Source organism: Bombina bombina, chromosome 1 (genome assembly GCF_027579735.1).
Source record: "Bombina bombina isolate aBomBom1 chromosome 1, aBomBom1.pri, whole genome shotgun sequence".
Taxonomy (NCBI): Eukaryota; Metazoa; Chordata; class Amphibia; order Anura; family Bombinatoridae; genus Bombina; species Bombina bombina.
Window position 1 is genome coordinate 1446835217 of NC_069499.1, and position 25139 is coordinate 1446860355.

Genomic DNA, 25139 nt, shown 5'->3' on the forward strand with positions numbered 1-25139 from the left:
GGCAAATTCGCCCGTTAACGGGCACACGATAAATAACTAGCCATTACATGCTTATATATATATGTGTGTTAATATGTGTATATATACACACACAGCCACATAAATATATATGTGAATGTGTATATACATATATTATTATTAACTTTGTGCCCAAAGCTTCCAGGCAATGCGAATGAGAGGCCATATTGTAATCTAGCCCAATATGGGTGGAAATCGTTGATTTAAAATAACTGTCACTACATTATTTATACCATATGCATGTACAAAATGGCATGCCACTGCCCTGGGGAAATATATGAAGATTAGGATGAGTCTTTGAAAGCAAAATGAGCCTTGCACATATAGCTAAGCTCATTCAGAGCTAAGGAAACCCCATTTTTTTTTTCATAATTCAGATAGAACATGCTATTTTAAACAGATTTCCAATTTACTTCTATTATCTTTTTTTTTTTGTTCTATTGGTATCCATTGTTGAAAAAGATACTGAGGTAGGCTCAGAATCTGCTAATTGGTGGCTTAACATATATGCCTCATGTTATTGGCTCTCAAATGATTTCTGCTAGCTCCCAGAAGTTTACTGCTGCTTATTCAGCAAATTAGATAATACAAGTACATTTTAAAAAATGTTTAAAGTGTACAGGGAGTGCAGAATTATTAGGCAAGTTGTATTTTTGAGGATTAATTTTATTATTGAACAACAACCATGTTCTCAATGAACCCAAAAAACTCATTAATATCAAAGCTGAATAGTTTTGGAAGTAGTTTTTAGTTTGTTTTTAGTTATAGCTATTTTAGGGGGATATCTGTGTGTGCAGGTGACTATTACTGTGCATAATTATTAGGCAACTTAACAAAAAACAAATATATACCCATTTCAATTATTTATTTTTACCAGTGAAACCAATATAACATCTCAACATTCACAAATATACATTTCTGACATTCAAAAACAAAACAAAAACAAATCAGTGACCAATATAGCCACCTTTCTTTGCAAGGACACTCAAAAGCCTGCCATCCATGGATTCTGTCAGTGTTTTGATCTGTTCACCATCAACATTGCGTGCAGCAGCAACCACAGCCTCCCAGACACTGTTCAGAGAGGTGTACTGTTTTCCCTCCTTGTAAATCTCACATTTGATGATGGACCACAGGTTCTCAATGGGGTTCAGATCAGGTGAACAAGGAGGCCATGTCATTAGATTTTCTTCTTTTATACCCTTTCTTGCCAGCCACGCTGTGGAGTACTTGGACGCGTGTGATGGAGCATTGTCCTGCATGAAAATCATGTTTTTCTTGAAGGATGCAGACTTCTTCCTGTACCACTGCTTGAAGAAGGTGTCTTCCAGAAACTGGCAGTAGGACTGGGAGTTGAGTTTGACTCAATCCGAAAAGGCCCCACAAGCTCATCTTTGATGATACCAGCCCAAACCAGTACTCCACCTCCACCTTGCTGGCGTCTGAGTCGGACTGGAGCTCTCTGCCCTTTACCAATCCAGCCACGGGCCCATCCATCTGGCCCATCAAGACTCACTCTCATTTCATCAGTCCATAAAACCTTAGAAAAATCAGTCTTGAGATATTTCTTGGCCCAGTCTTGACTTTTCAGCTTGTGTGTCTTGTTCAGTGGTGGTCGTCTTTCAGCCTTTCTTACCTTGGCCATGTCTCTGAGTATTGCACACCTTGTGCTTTTGGGCACTCCAGTGATGTTGCAGCTCTGAAATATGGCCAAACTGGTGGCAAGTGGCATCTTGGCAGCTTCACGCTTGACTTTTCTCAGTTCATGGGCAGTTATTTTGCGCCTTGGTTTTTCCACACGCTTCTTGCGACCCTGCTGACTATTTTGAATGAAACGCTTGATTGTTCGATGATCACGCTTCAGAAGCTTTGCAATTTTAAGAGTGCTGCATCCCTCTGCAAGATATCTCACTATTTTTTACTTTTCTGAGCCTGTCAAGTCCTTCTTTTGACCCATTTTGCCAAAGGAAAGGAAGTTGCCTAATAATTATGCACACCTGATATAGGGTGTTGATGTCATTAGACCACACCCCTTCTCATTACAGAGATGCACATCACCTAATATGCTTAATTGGTAGTAGGCTTTCAAGCCTATACAGCTTGGAGTAAGACAACATGCATAAAGAGGATGATGTGGTCAAAATACTCATTTGCCTAATAATTCTGCACTCCCTGTATTCTCTATCTCTATATTTACAATTTGCTGCCATCGCTGTTCGTCTTGCCTCCTTTGCTGCGCTAGTTCTCATGACGTTTCTCACAGCATGAGAACGAGGCTCCCATTGGAGCCTATGGAAGTGTACTCTCATGAGCGCAATGCTTCCTTGCAATGCGAGCGCAATGCTTCCTTGCAATGCAAACGCAAGATCACGTTTACATTGCTCGTAATTTGTAATACCAGCATGTGCAGATTATTGGAATGGGAAATATTTACAGTAAATACACACTATAACACTTTATTAAATTTAAAAATGTCATAAATACGTTTTTTCATGTTTTCAACTATATAACTGAAAAGGGCTACAATTCACCTAAATATATGTCTATATATGTGTACATACATATCAATATTTAGATGTATGTCTATGTTAAAGCCCTTTGCCTGCCTTTTTTTTCTGGTGTCGGTCATGATAAGCCTCAATACTAAAAGGTGCTTGTGACATCCTGGTAATCCGATAATTATCTACAGAACATAGCAACAGACTTGTGAAGGAGTTAGAGTGAGTGGAACTTAAGTGCATGAATAGATACACTAAACAACTGAACAATTGATAGTTTTAATTCTGGAACACAGGAACAGCTAGTTTTTAAATAGGCCAAAAGACTGAAACAAGAGTCTTGTTCAATTTGAACAAGACTGGGTGGGGGTTTGCAGTAACAATTACAGTAGATCTGAATACACTATCTGGAGCAGATTACCCAGTGGGTACTGTCAGTGAATCTTCCACTTAATACCAGGTAGATACAGGAGATTCAGCAGGCACAGGGTACCCAGCTGGTACTGTAGGTAATACCAAGTAGGTACAGTAGGCACAGCAAGACCAAAGAAAACTGTCACTGGTACAGCAGACACAGTAGACTCAGCAGGCACAGGATACCCTGCAAGTACCGTTGGTGAGGTTGTCACGGGATAGTACCGTCAGTATTGGATTGCAGTTGTGTATTATTTATAGTGCTATCACTGGCAGTGTTAAGCTAAAACATCTAGTGGATTAAGGCAGAAATAGATATGAAATACTTTATAAGAGCAGACAGTTTATATCCAAGATGGAAACTGCTGTTTACATCTTATACATGTCTAAACAGTGATTTAAAAGTATGTGTGATTTAAAAGCTGTGCACCCATACATACACACACCATACACAAATGCACACATACACACACACATATATATATATATATATATATATATATATACACAAAACACGGAAGGGAACTGCACTCTCACACCGGGTACACATCCCATGACCCTGCAACATGCTCAGCCCTGGGTGCCACTGGCACTCACAGGAAGCTGTGCTGTCCCCAGAGCCACAAGCAGTTAACCCCAGACAGGTTTGGGCGCAAGAATCATAGGGAAAATTACAAAAAAATTAATACAACACACAGAGAAAACCCAGCACTCACTTACAAGCTCTCAGCTAAGATTTAAAAGCAAAAATGGAAAGGTGAGATACTGTTTTAGGGTCCCAGGTATTGGAAAGGACCTTGACAAGGTACCTGGGCTTGTCCCATTTGCAAGTGAGTTAAAGCGCTTAGGTTCGGACCCACCTCTGTCGCTTAAATATAAGAATGTTCTAGCCCACCCTAATGCCAAGTAAAACTAAAATATGTATATATGAAAGCGCCTATGAGGGGGAGCTTATATCAAAACTTATTTATTAATATAACATATAATACATGGGCAATTTAATGGTATGACAATACAGTTTGTCTTAATGGGTTAATACTGACCTATTAGGTCTAGTGTATTCTCCCAATGGATTCCTAGATTGTCAAACCATGTGGTACATGTGTCCCATTTGGCCAGATGCGGTAACTAACCTTTCCATTTTTGCTTTTAAATCTTAGCTGAGAGCTTGTAAGTGAGTACTGGGTTTTCTCTGTGTGTTGTATTAATTTGTTTTGTAATTTTCCCTATGGTTCTTGCACCCAAACCTGTCTGGGGTTAACTGTCTGTGACTCTGGAGACAGCACAGCTTCCTGTGAGTGCCAGTGGCACCCAGGGCTGAGCATGTTGCAGGGTCATGGGATGTGTACCCGGTCCGGTGTGAGAGTGCAGTTCCCTTCCGTGTTTTGTATATGTCTATGGTGATTACATATGCCTGTGCACCCTTCCCTTGTTCCCAGTTTGTTTGGATTTGAAAGCTTGCATTGTGTGGCTGTTTTAGAGTCCCAGGTATTGGAAAGGACCTTGACGAGGTACCTGGGCTTGTCCCATTTGGCCAGATGCGGTAACTAACCTTTCCTTTTTTGCTTTTAAATCTTAGCTGAGAGCTTGTAAGTGAGTGCTGGGTTTTCTCTGTGTGTTGTATACATATGTATATGTATATATATATATACAGGGCTTTATACCACCACTTCATACCACTATCTCATAACACATAGAACATATCAAGCCCCCACACATTTAAGTACTTTAAATCACTTTGTCCCTTTGCTTTTCTCAAAGTTACAGAGAACAATATATCAATCAGTGAGTATTGATACATTTTTTTTTACAAAAAAAGAACTGTATACATATATACATACTACTGTGCAAAAGTCTTAAGCAGGTGTGAAAAAATGCTTAAAGTAAGAATGCTATTTTTTATCAATTAACAAAATGAAAAGTAAGTGAACAGTAAGTGAAACATCTAAATCAATTCAATATTTGGTGTGGCCACCCTTTGTTTTCAAAACATTATAAATTCTTTTAAGTACACTTGTACACTGTTTTTTAAGGAACTGACAGGTAAGTTGTTCCAAACATCTTGGAGAACTAACCATGGGTATTCTGTGGATTTAGGCACCCTTGGTTGCTTCTTTCTCTTCATGTAATCCCAGAGAGACTCAATGATGTTGATTAGTTCTCTGTGGGGGCCAAACCATCACTTCCAGGACTCCTTGTTCTTCTTTTCACTGAAGATATTTCTTAATGGCTGTATGTTTGGGGTCGTTGTTATGCTGCAGAATAAACAGCATTATGGGAAAGTGGCCTCTAATATATGCACAGGAACTACAGGAAAGTAGCCCATGCTTGCTAATATGCAAGAAAAGGGGTCCCTGTTTGCCAATACATGCCCAAGCACCACAAGAAAGTGGCCCCTGCTCCCCAATGGATGCCTAGGAGACCATGGGACAGTAGCCTCTGCTCCCCTAGGAATTCTCAATAAATGTGGCCCCTGCTTGCCAATGCGTGCCCATACACCCAAGAAAGTGGCCCCGGCTCGCCAATAAGCATCTAGGCACTTCGGGAAAGTAGCCAAAGCCCACCAATAGGTACCCCTAAAATTGTCCCCTGCTCATCAGTAGAGCAACATTTATTAAATGTATATTGTGGGGATCATTTAAAGCGATATTTAAAGGGGCATTAGACAGGGAACATTTATTAAATGTATATTGTGGGGGTCATTTAAAGGGATATTTAATGGGGTATTAGACACGGATAGAACATTAAACATTCATTAAAGGATGCATGGGTATTAGTTACATTGTATTAAACCATTTACATAAACACATTTTTTTTAACAATATGAGCAACCTGTGTACTATTATTTCTATACTGCTGCAATATTGTGTCTACAAAATCTCTCAGACCTAGATTCTATAGCCTGCGGTTATAGTTTTTTCAAGTTGGCAAATAGTATTTCATTTCAAGAGATAGAACACAAAGGGTATTTTGATCCGTTAAAATTAATTTTATTTAACAATATAGGACTCACATTTAAAAAAAACTGCACCTATTGGCGAAAAAGGACCACTTTCCCGGGCTGCTTTGGCACCTATTTGTGAACAGGGGTCACTTTCCTGCAGTGCCTGGGTGATTAATTGTGAGCAAGAGCCACTTCTGCAAGGTGCCTTGGTGCCTATTGGCGAGCAGGGGACACTTTTCAGGGGTGCCTGGGTACCTATTGGTGAACAGGTGCTACTTTTCAGGGGTGCTTAGATGTGTTTTGGTGAGCAGGGGCAACTTTCTCTGGGTGACTGGGCACCTATTGTTGAGCAGGAGCCACTTTACAGGATGCCTGGGTATCTATTGGTGAGAAGGGGCCACTTTCCTGGGGTGCCTATTGGAAAGCAATAAGATTGAGGTTACATATTTGAGTATAACGGTGGCTCTCATTTGATGTTACTTGCTTTCTCCTCGTGACATATTTGGAGTGAACATTCTTTATATTTAAAGTTTATAGAATTTATACTATAAGTGAACCTAACTTTAATTTACTGGACACTTTTTTTTTTTAGAACTCTGGGTCTCTTGGCACAATTATACATTTATACATTTTCTACTGTGTGACTTTTTTTCTTTTCTTTTTTTTTTTTTTTATCATTCTTGTTATATGTTATGCGACTGATTAGAAAATGTGCTCTAGATAGGTGTCACGCCCGGAGCATCAGGTTCAAGGTTTTTTTAGCTCAGAAGTTGAGGTGTCAGTCTTAAGTCCATCTTTGGTGTTAAAAGGGACCAGTGAGATGGTTTTCTTAGAGGAACTACCCCTATTAGGTATGGCTACAAAGACCGACAAGTCAAGTTAATTGTACTGGAATATATAGAGTTGAATACTGGACACAGGATTTGGAGTCTTGGCGGTAGTCACATGACTTAGCAGAAGTAATGCCCACACCGGAGCAGGTCTGGAGTAGTGCCCACTCTAGTGCAGAGGACTGGAGGGCCCACTCTAGGGTTGAGGACTGGAGCACAGTTACTGCTGTGACAGGATGGTGACACTAGATAAAAAGGTATTGCTGTGACAGGCTGTGTTACAAAGGTACAGCTGTGACAGGCTGGTGTCACTGGATACACAGGTACCGCAGTGACACATGATACACAGGTACTGCTGTGACAGGTTGGTGACACTGAATACACAGGTACTGTTGTTATACAGGATACACAGGTACTGTTGTGATAGATTATTAACACTGGATACACAGGTACTGGTGTAACAGGATGGTGACACTGGATACACAGGTACTGCTGGGAAAGGTTGGTGACCAGGATACATAGGTACTGCTGTGAAAGATTGGTAACACTGGTTATATAGGTACTGATGTAACAAATTGGTGACACTGGATACACAGATACTGCTGTGAAAGGTTGGTAACACTGCCTACACAGGTACTGCTGAGACAGGTTGGTAACAGGAGAATCATTTGAAGACAAGTTGATGGTCAGAGAGCAGTCCGATCAATCACCAAACACAGGGGTAATCCAGAAGTATTGTTAAAAGACAAGGCAAGTTTAGTATACCAGAAAAGCAGTCTGATTATACACAAAAAGCAGGTGAAGTCCAGGAGAAATGTGTGTAAACAAGACAAGTTCAGAAGCCAGGAGATTTACCAAAACAACAGTAAACAGAAGGCAGAACTTGATCAACAATGTCAGGGCAGGAAATGGTCTGAGAGGCAGCCTCTTATAGTACTTGTAGTTAGGTAACTGCCTGTAGTTGGTCTCCAAGAAAATCAGCCTAGAACAGAGCCCTCTGATGACTCAAGGACAGAGCAAAGGGCTGCAAACCAAAAGTCCCAAGTTCAGGCGCGGGTGTGACAGTACCCTCTCCCCAAGGACACTCTTTGGGTTGCCTTTGCCTTTTCATAAGTTTTTAAGTCTATCTTTCTGACCAGAGTCCCATCAGAGGCAAACATGGATGTAACCTCGGTTGAAGGTCCCTTCTGTACAGGGTCCTGCTGCAATGATGGTGTCCTGAGGCTTGGATTTTATTTTTGGCTTAGAGCTTAACAAAGACTATTAGAACTGGCAGGATTCCATCTCCTGACTGTAGTTGGTGGCTTAGGGCCCAATGATCTAAAACTCTCTGGGCTGGCGAGATTATTAAAGAATGCTCACCAGTACTTCTATTTACCTGGTGGTATGATCTAAAGCCACTTTTTACCCTGAAAACAGGGTGTCTCGCTAAGGGGTGTATACTGAATATTTTTATAAAATGTGCACAATAAAATTCATATTGTAAACATCATACAAAACGAGTAATTGAATTATTCACACAAAAATAAGCAGGGAAAAATTGCATTCTTAAGGTGCATCAAAAATCGTAACAAAAATTTTCACCAAAAATCATGGGCGCAATTACATATACGGCCAAGACTTTGGTGCAAGCGTTGAAAACCGCGCCGCCCGTAATTTCACCTCGCACATCGGGGTATTACATATACTGTGCCATTAGATGATAGACTGGCGTAAGTAGGACAAACTGGCGATCTTCTGAAATGTGCGCAAATACACATTTTAGTCATTGCAAGTAACTTACGACAGTATTGTGTCCCTGGAAAGTGTCAATAAAGAGTAGTTTTATGCAAATTAGGTTAACACTCGTAAAAATGAAACCGCGATTTCATATAAAAATGCGACACATAATTACGCTATTCAAATTCAGATATGAACCCATGCGCAGCTGCCATTTTCTTCAGTGTGTTTGGATTGTTCGTTGAGCTACAACACACTACACTGGAGTGGAGGATTAGTCAGAGTAAAGAGAGAGGCGCAAACAGAGGAGTTAGTTAGGTTGCATTGTTGTTGAGTAAGCTTGTACACTTGCACATATTCTTACATATTGCACACATTGCATACATACATACATCTACAAATATACCACACTTATTTTTCTAACACTTCACACATATTTTATTAGAGTTTTACAGTGTGATAGGCTGAGTGTTTGGTTGTAATTGTGTGTGATTGATAAGGGCAAAGGCATTGCAAAAAAGAGAAAAACGGCATGGTTGGCGGTAGCGGATGCCGTCAACAGTGTGGCCCCGCAGAGGAGGACTGTTGAGGGCCTGAAAAAGAGCTGGAATGACTGCAAGAGGCGGGTCAAAGAAAAGATGGGGCAGGAAGCTATGCACCAGAAGGAAACAGGCAGTGGTCCATCCCTGGATATAGAGTATAACACCTGGCAGGAGATGATATGCAGATCCCTGAGTATCACAGCAGCCTGTGGACTTCCAGGGGCTCGTGACTTAGGGGCTGCAACCACCGCACATCATGCTGGTGAGTAACATCCCACACACCAGTATTATATGTATTTGAGATATTACATCCTTTAATATCACACATTCATGTACACAATGAGGAGCATGGTATTTGGCGTACTAACAAAAACATCTGCAATTATACTTGACATTACTGCTACTTAACACAATGCAATTCATGATATGAGGTGGAATAGTGCAATACTAACATGTCTCAGAGTAACACAGGCTACAAGCCACATGTAATTGTATGCCCACATATACATATATCTTAATGTACTAATCCCTCTCATCCTTTGACTCCTCCACAGAACCTCCTGTCACGAGGATGCAAACATCCATGCCACCACCACCACCAGTCTTCAGGCAACCGCAAGAACAGTATGCTCCCAGGCATGAGCATGGTTGAATGGCTTCAGTTGAGGACCCAAGAAGTGCCAATTGGAGAGGCTGAGTGGTCACACACTGGTCATCAGTAGGACTATCAATCAACCATGAGAGCTCCACCATTCTCATCCATGGGACGACCTCCCCCATCCTAATCCATGGGATGACCTCCACCATCCTCATCCATGGGATGACCTCCCCCATCCTCATCCATTGGACAACCTCCACCATCATCATCCATGGGACGACCTCCACCATCCTCACCTATTGGACGACCTCCACCATCCTCATCCACTGGACGAGCTTCACCATCTGCAGATTGAAATATATCAGAAACTACAGCTGCACCTCAAGCACCATCGGATGCAGCTGAACCTGCCCCACAAGCACCATCAGATGCAGCTGAACCTGCCCCACAAGCACCATCAGATGCAGCTGAACTTGCCTCAAAAGCACCAGCAGATGCAGCTGAACCTGCCCGACAAGCAACTAGAAGCCCTGTTGCTCAAGAGCCTGTGGATGCATTGTATTCTCCCCTGGATGAGGAATACATTGCACTCCAGAGGAGGCTCATAACAAGCACTAAGAGCATACAAAGAGGCCAAGAGAGGTTCTTCAGGAGGCAAGAGAGGATACAACAATGTAGCATAGAGCTGCAGAGGGACATTGCAGCATTGTTAAGTGAAAGTGTTCAGAACCAGTCACAGATTATGCAAATTCTGTCGGATATGCAGATGCAGATAGACAATAGATGGAGAGAACAAAATCAACTCTTGGGTGTGTTGGTTGAGAAATTTACACACCAGCAGGACACTGCCTTGAGCCTATCATCTGTGGCCAGCACACCAGCAGAAACACCAGAATTTTCAAAAACCAGGAAAACAAGGAAATCCACTACAGGCACCTCAGCTCCCTCATCCAAGAAGCCAAAAAAAAAATATATTATTATAGTTCACCATAAACATTGTCCTCTGTTATTTACCATATAATTGTCATACACATATTCATGTAAGGTGTGTTTTATTAGACTAATATTGTTAAAACATATAATATGACCTGTATGGAAATGACAATAAAAACAGGTAATATTATAATGTTTATGACATATTCTTGCACTATAACTCACATCCACAATAGTTGTTTATGAAGGGTAAATATAGTAATATTCACTTCTAAGATGTAAATCAATGTATCTAACATCCAATATAAATTGACACATGGGTATATATAATACTGATGTTACTCATAGGTGTGCATTATCAGGTGTTTTAAGGCTGCAGGTAAGAGGTTGTGTTGTTTGTGATTAGTTTGACACAATTGCAAAGAGGCGGCCTTCAAGGTCTTAGAAATTATCATATGAGCCATCCTAGATTTAGCTTTCAACTAAGAATACCAAGAGATCAAGCAAAATCAGTGTTAGAATTAGATTAGAAAGTTGTTTGAAATGACATGCCCTATTTGAAACAAGAAGGTTTTCTTTAGACTTGACTGCCCCATTATATATTTTAGCATCAATGCCAAGCTGTGTTAACAGTAGAATAAATTACACTCCCAGTGGGTTCTAAAGAGATAGAGGTAATACAATTATGATTTCCCATTGTTCTCTCCAAGTATTAGTGATTGTTTTAAGAACAAATATAAAGTAAATAAGCAAGTATATGTACACAATGTGATAAAGTAATGAGATCTGATTATACCTACAAGCTCAATGCATTAGGTTGTGGCTTCAAAATACAAAATCAGCTATTTCAAATACACAAATAAAGCTTAAAAAACAAATTTCATAGTATACTGTCCCTTTTAACTATTTGAGATGCTGCTTAAATGTATGTGGTTTTTTAAGGCTTCCAGGGAGTTGCGTTGCTTTTTTAGTCAGTGCAAGGGTTGCTGCGCCTGCAATGTATGGCGAGATGAAAATAGAGTAGATTTTCTCAAGTCTGCGCATGTAAGTCCTTAAGCTATATATTCAATACCAAATTGCGCGGCTGTTCTATTTTAATCTATGGGAGAAAAAAATACGGCCGACAGGTGAAATATACGCGCGTAACTTGTATGCTACGCCGTATATGTAATACCAAAATTGCGTAAAAACCGGCAGCGCCGGCTTTTGTGGTCGTCGCAGCATATGTAATGGATCCCCGTATTTTATAAAAAAAATTGTATGTAAATTACACATTAATAAATTGTATTAAATATGCACAGTGTCAATTATAATTTAAGTACACTGAATGTGCAAAAAAGCAAGAAATTTATACTTATAAGTTGTCAGTATATACCAGGGTTATAATACAATTTATGTATTATTATTCTTTAAAATATTTCCCAATTAAAATGTATATACGAAACAATTAAAATTAATATTTATTCCTAAATTCTTTAGATTAGTTAAAATGTATATACACATTGCAATATATTTATGTAGAGACCAGTTTATGAATCAAATTATACACGCGTATGCTGTTATAATATTCTTTACAAAGATCATAAAATATATACCTTTAAAAATAACTTTACTCACAAATGAATCACATTAAAACACCACAATAAAATACCAGAGGTTGTATATATTATTAATGCAAACAGCCTATTTATATGTCAATATGTCTGACCTGAAATAACCTCTTATTTAGCTACAATAAGACAAATTCTAAAATATATATATAGCTGCAAATAACTTAATACACACCAGAGAGATTTATTTACAATAATAAGCCTGACTTAGAGATATGAAATACAAAAGACCTTTATCTAGCAAATGAAATTATTTAGCATTTGTGACTAGTTAAAACTACACAGATCTATGGATATAACTTAAAACACCAAATATGTTCTTTAAATTATTAGCTGCAATTTAACTGTGGCAACAAGATACCTTTGATTTAAATATAAAAGTATGAAACAACCTTCTATTCATTACCAGATACACCAAATTGAATGTTCAATCTTTTTTCAGATAAGTCCAGTTCACCTCATATGAAGAAAGGTATTGCAATATGGATAAGGAAGTTAGGCCCAGATTTGCTTTATAGAGACTGGATTCCAAGGCAACAGTTTGTCAGTCAAAATTCAAAAAAGACCCTTTTCCCTTCCTCTTGCATGAGGTTATATCACATGATACACCTCACACCTTTTTATTCTAATCATTAGTGAACCTTTTTGGGATACACTCAACGGTGCTTGTCTTTTTGATAGGCCCTTAATGAAGCTGAGCATTGATTGGTTATTTGGGATTTGCATATGTTCTAATAGTCAATTTGTTTGACTGTCATACCATTTCTGAACTATTGGTGGCTGCAGACAACCAGAAATGTAGTCTCATCATCAACACTGCTAACAGTACATACACGGCTAGATTTAGAGTTTTGTCGGTAACGACCCGCGTAGCTAACGCTGGCTTTTTTCTGGCCGCACCTTTTAAATAACTCTGGTATTGAGAGTCCACAGAATGGCTGCGTTAGGCTCCAAAAAAGGAGCGTAGAGCATATTTAACGCAACTTCAACTCTCGATACCAGAGTTGCTTACGGACGCGGCCAGCTTAAAAAACGTGCTTGTGCACGATTCCCCCATAGGAAACAATGGGGCTGTTTGAGCTGAAAAAAAACCTAACACCTGCAAAAAAGCCGCGTTCAGCTCCTAACGCAGCCCCATTGTTTGCTATGGGGAAACACTTCCTACGTCTGCACCTAACACCCTAACATGTACCCCGAGTCTAAACACCCCTAACCTTACACTTATTAACCCCTATTCTGCCGCCCCCGCTATCGCTGACCCCTGCATATTATTTTTAACCCCTAATCTGCCGCTCCGTACACCGCCGCTGCTTACATTATCCCTATGTACACCTAATCTGCTGCCCCTAACACCGCCGACCCCTATATTATGTTTATTAACCCCTAATCTGCCCCCCACAATGTCGCCTCCACCTGCCTACACTTATTAACCCCTATTCTGCCGATCGGACCGCACCGCTATTATAATAAAGTTATTAACCCCTAATCCGCCTCACTAACCCTATAATAAATAGTATTAACCCCTAATCTACCCTCCCTAACATCGCCGACACCTAACTTCAAACATTAACCCCTAATCTGCCGACTGGAGCTCACCGCTATTGTAATAAATTTATTAACCCCTAAAGCTAAGTCTAACCCTAACACTAACACCCCCCTAAATTAAATATAATTTAAATCTAACGAAATAAATTAACTCTTATTAAATAAATTATTCCTATTTAAAGCTAAATACTTACCTGTAAAATAAATCCTAATATAGCTACAATATAAATTATATTTATATTATAGCTATTTTAGGATTTATATTTATTTTACAGGTAACTTTGTATTTATTTTAACCAGGTACAATAGCTAAAATAGTTAAAATAATTACAAAATTACCTGTAAAATAAATCCTAACCTAAGTTACAATTAAACCTAACACTACACTATCAATAAATTAATTAAATAAAATACCTACAATTACCTACAATTAAACCTAACACTACACTATCAATACATTAATTAAATACAATATCTACAAATAAATACAATGAAATAAACTAACTAAAGTACAAAAAATAAAAAAGAACTAAGTTACAAAAAATAAAAAAATATTTACAAACATCAGAAAAATATTACAACAATTTTAAACTAATTACACTTACTCTAAGCCCCCTAATAAAATAACAAAAACCCCCAAAATAAAAAAATGCCCTACCCTATTCTAAATTACTAAAGTTCAAAGCTCTTTTACCTTACCAGCCCTGAACAGGGCCCTTTGCGGGGCATGCCCCAAAGAATTCAGCTCTTTTGTCTGTAAAAAAAACACATACAATACCCCCCCCCCCCAACATTACAACCCACCACCCACATACCCCTAATCTAACTCAAACCCCCCTTAAATAAACCTAACACTAAGCCCCTGAAGATCTTCCTACCTTATCTTCACCATACCAGGTTCACCGATCGATCCAGAAGAGCTCCTCCGATGTCCTGATCCAAGCCCAAGCGGGAGCTGAAGAGGTCCATGATCCTGCTGAAGTCTTCTATCAACGGCATCTTCAATCTTCTTTCTTCCTGATCCATCTTGCAGACCTCCGACGCGGAACATCCTGCTGGCCCGACGGACTACCGACGAATGAAGGCTCCTTTAAGGGACGTCATGCAAGATGGCGTCCCTCAAATTCCGATTGGCTGATAGGATTCTATCAGCCAATCGGAATTAAGGTAGGAAAATTCTGATTGGCTGATGGAATCAGCCAATCAGAATCAAGTTCAATCCGATTGGCTGATCCGATCAGCCAATCAGATTGAGCTCGCATTCTATTGGCTGATCGGAACAGCCAATAGAATGCGAGCTCAATCTGATTGGCTGATCGGATCAGCCAATCGGATTGAACTTGATTCTGATTTGAACTTTAGTAATTTAGAATAGGGTAGGGCATTTTTTTATTTTGGGGGTCTTTGTTATTTTATTAGGGGGCTTAGAGTAGGTGTAATTAGTTTAAAATTGTTGTAATATTTTTCTGATGTTTGTAAATATTTTTTTATTTTTTGTAACTTAGTTCTTTTTTATTTTTTGTACTTTAGTTAGTTTATTTCATTGTATTTATTTGTAGATATTGTATTTAATTAATGTATTGATAGTGTAGTGTTAGGTTTAATTGTAGGCAATTGTAGGTATTTTATTTAATTAATTTATTGATAGTGTAGTGTTAGGTTTAATTGTAACTTAGGTTAGGATTTATTTTACAGGTAATTTTGTAATTATTTTAACTATTTTAGCTATTGTACCTGGCTAAAATAAATTACAAAGTTACCTGTAAAATAAATATAAATCCTAAAATAGCTATAATATAAATATAATTTATATTGTAGCTATATTAGGATTTATTTTACAGGTAAGTATTTAGCTTTAAATAGGAATAATTTATTTAATAAGAGTTAATTTATTTAGTTAGATTTAAATTATATTTAACTTAGGGGGGTGTTAGTGTTAGGGTTAGACTTAGCTTTAGGGGTTAATAAATTTATTAGAATAGCGGTGAGCTCCAGTCGGCAGATTAGGGGTTAATGTTTGAAGTTAGGTGTCGGCGATGTTAGGGAGGGCAGTTTAGGGGTTAATACTATTTATTATAGGGTTAGTGAGGCGGATTAGGGGTTAATAACTTTATTATAATAGCGGTGCGGTCCGCTCGGCAGATTAGGGGTTAATAAGTGTAGGCAGGTGGAGGCGACGTTGTGGGGGGCAGATTAGGGGTTAATAAATATAATATAGGGGTCAGCGGTGTTAGGGGCAGCAGATTAGGGGTACATAAGGATAACGTAAGTAGCGGCGCTTTGCGGTCGGCAGATTAGGGGTTAATAAGTGTAGGCAGGTGGAGGCGACGTTGTGGGGGGCAGGTTAGGGGTTAATAAATATAATACAGGGGTCGGCGGTGTTAGGGGCAGCAGATTAGGGGTACATAAGGATAACGTAGGTGGCGGTCGGCAGATTAGGGGTTTAAAATATTTAATCGAGTGGCGGCGATGTGGGGGGACCTCGGTTTAGGGGTACATAGGTAGTTTATGGGTGTTAGTGTACTTTAGAGCACAGTAATTAAGAGCTTTATAAACCGGCATTAGCCCAGAAAGCTCTTAACTACTGACTTTTTTCTGCGGCTGGAGTTTTGTCGTTAGATTTCTAACGCTCACTTCAGACACGACTCTAAATACCGGAGTTAGAAAGATCCCATTGAAAAGATAGGATACGCAATTGACGTAAGGGGATCTGCGGTATGGAAAAGTCGCGGCTGAAAAGTGAGCGTTAGACCCTTTCCTGACTGACTCCAAATACCGGCGGTAGCCTAAAACCAGCGTTAGGAGCCTCTAACACTGGTTTTGACGGCTACCGCCAAACTCCAAATCTAGGCCACAGATTCTTATATATACTCAAGTGTATATTTAGTATATTCATTATTTCTTGCTCAGCAAACAAACATGTCCAATTTGTATAGGATCACTTAATATTATTTAATCTGGGCATTTCATCAATACTAAACATAATGCATTTCTCATAATATTTCAGAAGATGCCTTTAAAGTTGCATTTGATCATTATCCCATATTAATACAAATACAGCACATTTCACATTCAGTACACCTCTTGCTGAGTGCACAAAACACATAACATAATTTATTGGACAACCACACATGTACTTGTCAGATGCCTGAAAAAAATAAAAAGAATAGGTTATTCATTTTGAAATAAATTTGACATTTTAAATTGACTGTATAGCCACTTATTAAATTCAGCAAATATTTACCTAACATGCCACTGCTAGGCATTTTCACTCAGATTCACAAATATACGTTTATACGATTTATTTGGACAGTCTAAGGCATATGTTGAATATTTGAAAATTACACAATTTCATTTCATATGAAGCTCTAATTTCTCCTTTTTTAAAAAAAAAATAAAAAATTACATTTCCATTTTGTCTGGAAAGATGCATATGTAGCTCCGCAGGAGATAATTTAACACCTAAGTGTAATGGTCATTTTCTTCTGTAAAAACATTTTTCTGCATACACTTAAGCCTCAAAGGGTTTTCCTACAGACAATATGTCTGTTTATCAACAGGGGTCATTACCTGATAACCTTTTATTACATAGAGGAAAGATCAGGAAATCAAAATTGAAAGAGAGTCGTGTAATGAAAATCTCTTTGAAATAAACTGCCTTCACTAATTGAACCAAATGTTTTCCCTTTCTTCTCACTTGTCTTAAGCAGCAGTGAGGTGGGGCAGGGGTCATAGTGAGACCAATTCATGTCAAATTAGATATTAGCCAAACATGAAATATTAGATTATGTGATACATCTGTAGTCTATTTAATGTTATTTCACAGGTACCCTGACATAATTACCCCTTCCAATTTTAAATAGATGTAGGACACATGTATTTGAATTGGCTTAAAGTCAGTGGTACTTAGTGAGTGTACTGACAGTTTGATTCACAGACAGTCTTCTATGAAGAGAGTCCATTATTTTTGAGCCCTCATGCTCGCTAGCTAGGCATCTTTAAACTGCAGTACTTCTTTAGTGCATTTGGGGATATGACACTTCATTCTCCCTCTATGACTTGTAGTTGGGATCTAGGATGGCATGCTCGCAACTTATTAATATGGACCATTTATCCATAAAAGTATCATTTTTAGGTATCCTAATTTTATAGGCAACTGGAAATATTTTGTCAGTAATGACAAAAGGACCCTTCCATGATGGGAGAAATTTCTTCTCCTTAACCTGATCTCTTCCAAAGTCATAAAGTTAAACTTTATCATTTATTTCATTTTCCTTTTGGACGTTTTGAGATCATAATAGTTTTTAGCGGCAGTTGCAGAAGCAGGTGTTTCCTTAAGTTCTCCACATATTGATGCGTATTGGCGGCATTTATCAAGTTCTGGTCTGGTGTACGGTTCAGTAGATGCTGAGGTAGAACCATTCTTCTACCAGTCATCAATTCAAAAGGTGACATCTTAGTAGCACTACTTGGAGTTGCTCTTAATGCCAGTAGAACTAGAGGTAATTTTACATACCAGTCTTTACCTGTTTCACTCACAAACATTTTGAGGATTTTCACAATGGACTGATTGTAACGCTCTACACCACCACTTGAGGCAGCTTTATATGCAATATGGAGCTTTCTTTTGACCCCTAGTATTTTCCACATTTTGGTCATCACTTTGTAAGTGAAGTGGGTTCCCCGATCGGATTCGATTCGCTGGGGTAAACCAAATCTGGAAAACACGTGGTTGATGAGCAATGCTGCGCATGTTTCAGCACTATTGGTAGGTGCACTGATGCACTCTACCCATTTAATGAACAGACATGTCACTGTTAGCATATATTTGTTACCTCTAGATGGCCTAGTTACTGGCCAATAAAATCAATTTGTATATCTGACCATAGCATTACCATCCTCATTTTCTGTAATGTCGCTTTATGCGTCGGCGCAGTGGGTTGGAGCTGTGGACAGATTAGACAACCTTGACAGTAGGTTTTAACATCCTTCAACATATGCGGCCAAAAGGTGTAGTTACCTAATATTGCATACGTTAAATTGGCGCCACGATGACCAGATATGGGAGCATCATGGGCATGTTGGAGCATAAGACCTCTGAACTTTGTAGGTACCACCCATTGTTGGATGCCAGTTTAGGAGGTTCTAATTAACAAACGATCCTGTAACTTGAATTGTGATTTTGATTTCATTAAGATTCTAAGATCGTCCTTGCCAATACTGTCCTCTTTTGAGATGGGGTTGCTTTCAGGATCTTCTATGTGTTTATAAAAGATACCTGTAATGGGGTCTTCCTTTTGACTAGTGATCAGGTCCTCACTAGGAGAATCCTGACTCCATTGTACCAGGTTAGGCTCATTTTGTTATTTAGCCTGGTTTCTGGTAATGGCTTTTATCTGAATTGCACCCATTAAGTGGTCGATATAAAGGAGCTCTCCAGTTATGGCTCCTTGTTTGGCTAATGAATCCGCAAGATCATTGCCTTCCTTATCAGGACCTATAATCCTAGAATGACCCTTAGTCTTCTTCCAATGTATGGTTGACCCATTGGATACCACTAGATTATCAATCTCGCAGAACAACTTGCCATGTTTGACTGGTTTGTTGTTAGTTTTCTGCATGCCATTTCTTTTCCAAGTTGGCAGGTATTCAACAAAACTGCCACGCACATAATTTGAGTCAGTAATGATCACAAATTTGTGAATACCCTGTTCAATAGCCATTTCAATGGTTTTTAGAACAGCGGTTAGTTCTGCAACTTGACTGAATCTTGGTCCAATGTTGAAACCTACAGAAATATTTGGGAATCCATTTGCCCAAGTTATACCAATGCAAGCAACTAGTCTGCACTCATTTTTACTAGTGGCATGATAAGAACAACCATCAACATATACCCAAGGTAATGTTTGACAATGGAAAGCAATTGTTCCTCCAGGAAATCATCTTCTAATAACTCTTCCCCATGATCCTTAGCAGTACAGTCGTGGAGCTAAGCAAGCCCCTGTGCGACTGGATTCTTTTTGTTTTGCTTATAGCGAATTTCTAAAGTCCAGCCTTGTAAGGAAAGAGTCCAAGAGTCTCTTATTCTCTCACTTTGCAGATATAGCAAAGGCTGGTGGGACGTTTCTACAATAATTTTCTCACCCTGTATATAGCTGTGGAAATTTTGTAGAGCCCATACAGTAGATAAGAGGGCTTTTTTGCAATTGCTAAATTTTATTTCTACTGGGGATAGAGTTTGGCTTGCATAAGCAATGACTTTGCTTAAATTATCATGCTTTTGGTATAAAACAGCAGTCTGTCAGGAACATGTTAAGTCTATTGTGCATCTTTTCTACTTCCCCTTTAAGTCCTGCTGTCACATGACCTCACTACCCTATTTTAGCCCTGATCCGCCTTTCTACCTTTGCTAGGTAATCTGGTTAATTGGGATAACGCTCAGTGCAATTCCAGAAGCTCTCCTAGCCAACTTTGTTATTACAGCTAAACACTACTTTTTCTAACTTTCTCCTCCTCACTGCAGCTCCACTAATTACCGATCCTCTGGACTGTCTTCTCTGAGCTGCTACTTTGCATTCCGCTGTCTAAGCACTCACAAGCTGGGTTCTGATTCCTCCTACACGCTAGTGCATGTGACGTCACCAGGGACATCGTCGGACTACCAGGCAGCAGGCTATAGAACTGCACGGACATTCAACTAACGCTACTGTGTTTAACATCTTTCTATGAACTGCTTATTTAACTTACCGTGTGCCAAGTTCATATACAGACAGTTGCTTGACTGCTTTGCCTGCTTCTCTGCCTTTCACTCCTAGCATCATTGTAGGAATCTTGCTCCACGCTCTAGGCCGCAAACCTCACTACTTCTGCCTAAACCTGAAGTAAGATTGCATTACTCTAAAAGTTCATGCTGATAGCTATTACTGTTTTCCCTACCATTGCTTAACATTGTACTACTGACTTTATTGTTATATGTCACCAGTGGATATTGAGGCCAAGGTAGTCAATCTTTTTCAGTGCAGAACATGTTACAGTATTAGCTCTCCAAACCTGTAACCAGCACAGTGTCCTGATTACAACACGTATTCACCGTGAAATTGGATACTTATTCTTCCTTATTTTCATTGTACTGTATTACAATGCTAGACCCCAGGTGGTCTCCCTCAGTTCTATGAGCATAATTGGGGTATTATATATACTTTAATACCCGAGGTTTGGTGTGAGACTGAGTGGTGCGGTATACAGACATATGTATATTATGGGTAATCCTGTCTTATCCTCACACACTCATATCGGTGTAACCTGTCTCTAAGTAGAAAAGTTTACCCCCTTCAGGGTATGCTAAGCAAGGTGCTTGTGTGAGTTTTCTCCTTAGCTCTCTGATGGCTGTCTCTTGAGCCTCACTCTAGTGCCATTTCACATCCTTCTTTAGAAGAAGTAGCAGTGATTTAGCTAATTCTGAATAATTATCAATAAATTTGCGAGAATAATTGCTTATACCCAGGAATGATCTCAATTCCTTTAAGTTAGTTTGGTTCTTAGAATTTATTATAGCTTCCACCTTTTTCTTCTGAGGATTTAACCCTTCAGAAGTAACTTCATGTCCCAAGAAGTTTACATGAGTGCGGCACCATTGAGCTTTTTGTAGGGATAATTTGACACCTGCCCTTTTAAGTTGGCTAAGGATGTGTTTAAGTTATGTGATGTGTTTTTCAAAGTCTGTGCATTTGATTAAAATGTCATCAACATAAGATAAGGTCCCCCTTTCCAGTGCATCAGGCATAGCCTTACTTATGCATGAATACTGCAAATTCATGTCCTGAATTTACAGTATGTATCCAAACGGGAGCCTTTGGAATACATACTGGACCTTTTGGAATGAGAATGCAAGCTTATACTGGTCCTCCTCGTGTACCTTTATGGTCCAATATCACTGTGCACAATCAATGGCAGTGAATATTTTAGATCCCTGCACCTGAACTAGACACTGGCCAATATATGGCACAGGCCAACCAGACATGTACATTTGTTTGTTTAACTGTCTTAAGTCAGCACACAAATGCTATTGTCCATTGGGCTAAAGGACACCTAGAATAGGATTGTTATAAGAGCTATGCACCTGTCTGATAATACCTCTTTCTTCCAAGTTCCTTATGATTTCTGCAAAAGAATCATATGAGGCTAAAGGAAGTCTGTATTGTTTAACAAAGACAGGTGGTGCATTGGGATCTGTTTGGATTCTTGCAATGTGCAAGTCTGTAGTCCCACAGTCATAAGAATCCCTAGCAAAAAATATCCTTGTACTCCATCAGGAGTTCTCGTAGCTGTTGGGGTTCGTCATTACTGGAACAGCCATTAGCTAAGGAGATTTGCTCTTTGACTATTTGCTGAAATCCTGGAAAGATTTCAGGCTGTCCTATCTCATAGGCTTCTTCCAACCTAGGGGTGAGATCCCCTTGATTATAATTTACATTGCCTTCCTCTAAGCTGAAGGGATAAATAGACTGAGTTGTAAACAATAGATGCAAAGGATTGTTCTATTAATTGTTCTTCAGTTAAGTATTCTTCAGGTATTAGCCCAATTACATTATTCTGGAATCCAAAAGTATAATAACTTGATTCCAGCGCATATCCTTTGGTAGTTGCCTTGGATAAGGTTATATCCTGTGCGGTCTTGTTATGCACAATAACATGTATTGGAATAGTTCCAATATTTACCATAGGAGTATGGGTCATTGTTATACCCAGATTTTGCACTCTATGGGAGATGCATAATAGCGTTTCAGAAGTTTTTAATTTCTGACCTCTTTTTACCTGTAAGGATAAGAGGAATTTATCAGACCCAGCAGGGATTACAACATTGTTAGACACCTGCATATTCACAGCGTATGGCAATTGCTGGTTTGATTTCAGGGCCGATTTTTCTTCATGAAATACTTCAGGGTCCCCCTTTAACTTGCTCCAGAGGCAAAGGTTAATCAAATCTTTTTGTATGGCATATCTATGTAAGAGATCATTGCCAATGTAGATTTGATTATGGGGGGTATTTAAAACTAAAAACAGGTGCTTTGCTGATTTATTACATATAAAGATAGATAATAAACATTTAGCTGTGACATTATAGCTTTCAGACCTGTCATCCAGCGGTCTTGGGGAGAAAGATATTAAATCACCTTAGGTTCAGCTATCTGCGCTGATAAACCTTCACTTATGTAGCTAGCTTCCTGTTTTAAGTTCAATTTAGCATACTTGGTTTTACAAAGGTCATGCACTTGCTTAGGGATAAATAGATCATCCTTAGCTTTCGCAATTTCTGCAAGGAATTGTGAATGATCTCCCCCTTTATGGGATTTAGGGTCCCCCTTGTGGAGGTATATGGTTAATACATCGCCGTCTAAAGAAATATTTGCTATCTTTCCAGGCGCAATTTTAAAAATATTACCATCAGACCCCTTTAAAGGAGTCTGATCATCTATTTGTAAGATAGTGATTTCAGGTCTATTCAGTACAGTTATTCCTGAAATGAATCTCCACAGTATCTGGCTTCTCTTCCACCACGTGACAGTTATGTTGGGTGTGAGATATACCGGATCGCTCATAATTAATAGGTCTTTTTACTTGTGACCAAATTACATTATTTATGCAATCAATTATGGTGCTTAATCGCTTCAGGAGATCACTACCAATAATTAAATGATCAGTTGGCAGATCCACTATAATGACAGGGTGTCTTATTACCCTGTTCCCTAGTATCAGTTTTAACCATGCCGTACCATAGACTTTGAGAGTCACCCCAACACCTATTAGTGAACCATCAAATTATTTTATCTTAGGTTTGTGGGGTGTTAGCTCATTTAGCTGTGTTTAGTACTTATGGGATAAAATAGTTGCCTGAGATCCAGTATCAATTAATCCCATGCTGGGTTAGCAACTGAATCATGGAGTTCAGCACATACATAATATCTCCCTGCAGTGTAGAAAGAGACCATGATTAGTACCATTATTGACATTTATAATTTTATTTGGTATATCTCTCCCCTCTCTCTCAGGTAATACCTCAGTATTTATGACTGTGCCTGTTGCCCACTGCTGGCCTCTGGCTGTACCCCTAAAAAAGGATTACTAGGGTTCTGAGCCGTAAAAACTTAACTCATATTATTAAATAGTGTACATAATTGGCTTACTTGCGTACTGAATTGGCCCACTTGAATGGACAAGCTCTTTTTACCCATGGACCAATTTTTTGATGTCCCAGGGTAATGATTCCTGGATCCTTGGGATCCCTCAGAATCATAGCTATTGTTCCTATTTTGACGTGGTTGTCTTTGGGGTTCAACTTGTTCAGCATTAATATCTTGGGGAGCACTATTTACTTGGGGTGTCTGGTTACCCTGAGAGTATTTTCGCCACTTTTGGTATTTATTTTTACGGGGGCACCAATAACCTTGTGGGTTTTCATCTCTTTGGGGATAATTATTTATCTGTTTATGCCCCCCATTTTGAGTATATTCTCTCTGCACCTCAGCCCGTGTTGGGGGTGGGGCAGAGTTAAAACTTTGTGGGGAAGGCATGTTTTCTCGGGCCACTTCCGCATTAGTTTTATTGTTAGACTCCGAATTGAGGGGGTTAGGGGACAACCTAGTTTCTGCCACAATTTTGGGGCTGGGCCTTGGTTCCTTTTTAACCCCCTGTTCACCGGACTGCTAAATAGAGTATAACTTTGTACTCTCTTTGACCAGCCAGTTCAATGAGCAGTTCTCATCAAAATATCTAGCTAAGTTAAGTTTGATGTGTGCGGGCAATGCTTTGTAAAATAAATTCACAAATTCTGAGCTTTCAAATATGGGGTAATCTTTGTTTATACTGTATGCACTTTTTAGTACAGAAACGATTCTATAGGGCTTTGATTGGCACTACATTTTAAACCGAATACAGCTATTTTCGCAGTGGTTTTAGTGCGATATTGCCCAAACTCCTTTTTGCACTGATTTTTCGTTTCACTCCAGTAATGAATATTCATATCCTTTAGTGAAGCAAATAATTTGTGAGGTTTACCCTCAAATACCCAGGGCAGAAATTAATTTTTTGACTCCTCACTAGTAACATTCATTATGCATAAAGCATTTTCATAAGTCACTAAGTGGTCAATTATAGAATTGGTTCCCTTGTTTTAAAACTTAGGTACTGCGCCACTTAAAAATTTAATTATTTTAGGGGTGTCATATACCTTATTAGATGCATCTTGGGTCTTCCTAGGGACCTTCTTGTTAGGGTTGGAGCATTCCCTATCTGTCCTTCTACTATGGGGAGGCCCCTTATGTACATTAGTACTACGTGGGCTATTTGGGTAGCTGACTCTGCCTTCTGACTCACTATAATCACTGCCCTCCCCCTATGAAGTGTAGCAGTTCTTTGAATTTAAAACATGAGGTGACTGTCTATGTGGGAAGTTTATTTCTGACTCAATAGGGGTCCTTTGTTTAAACTC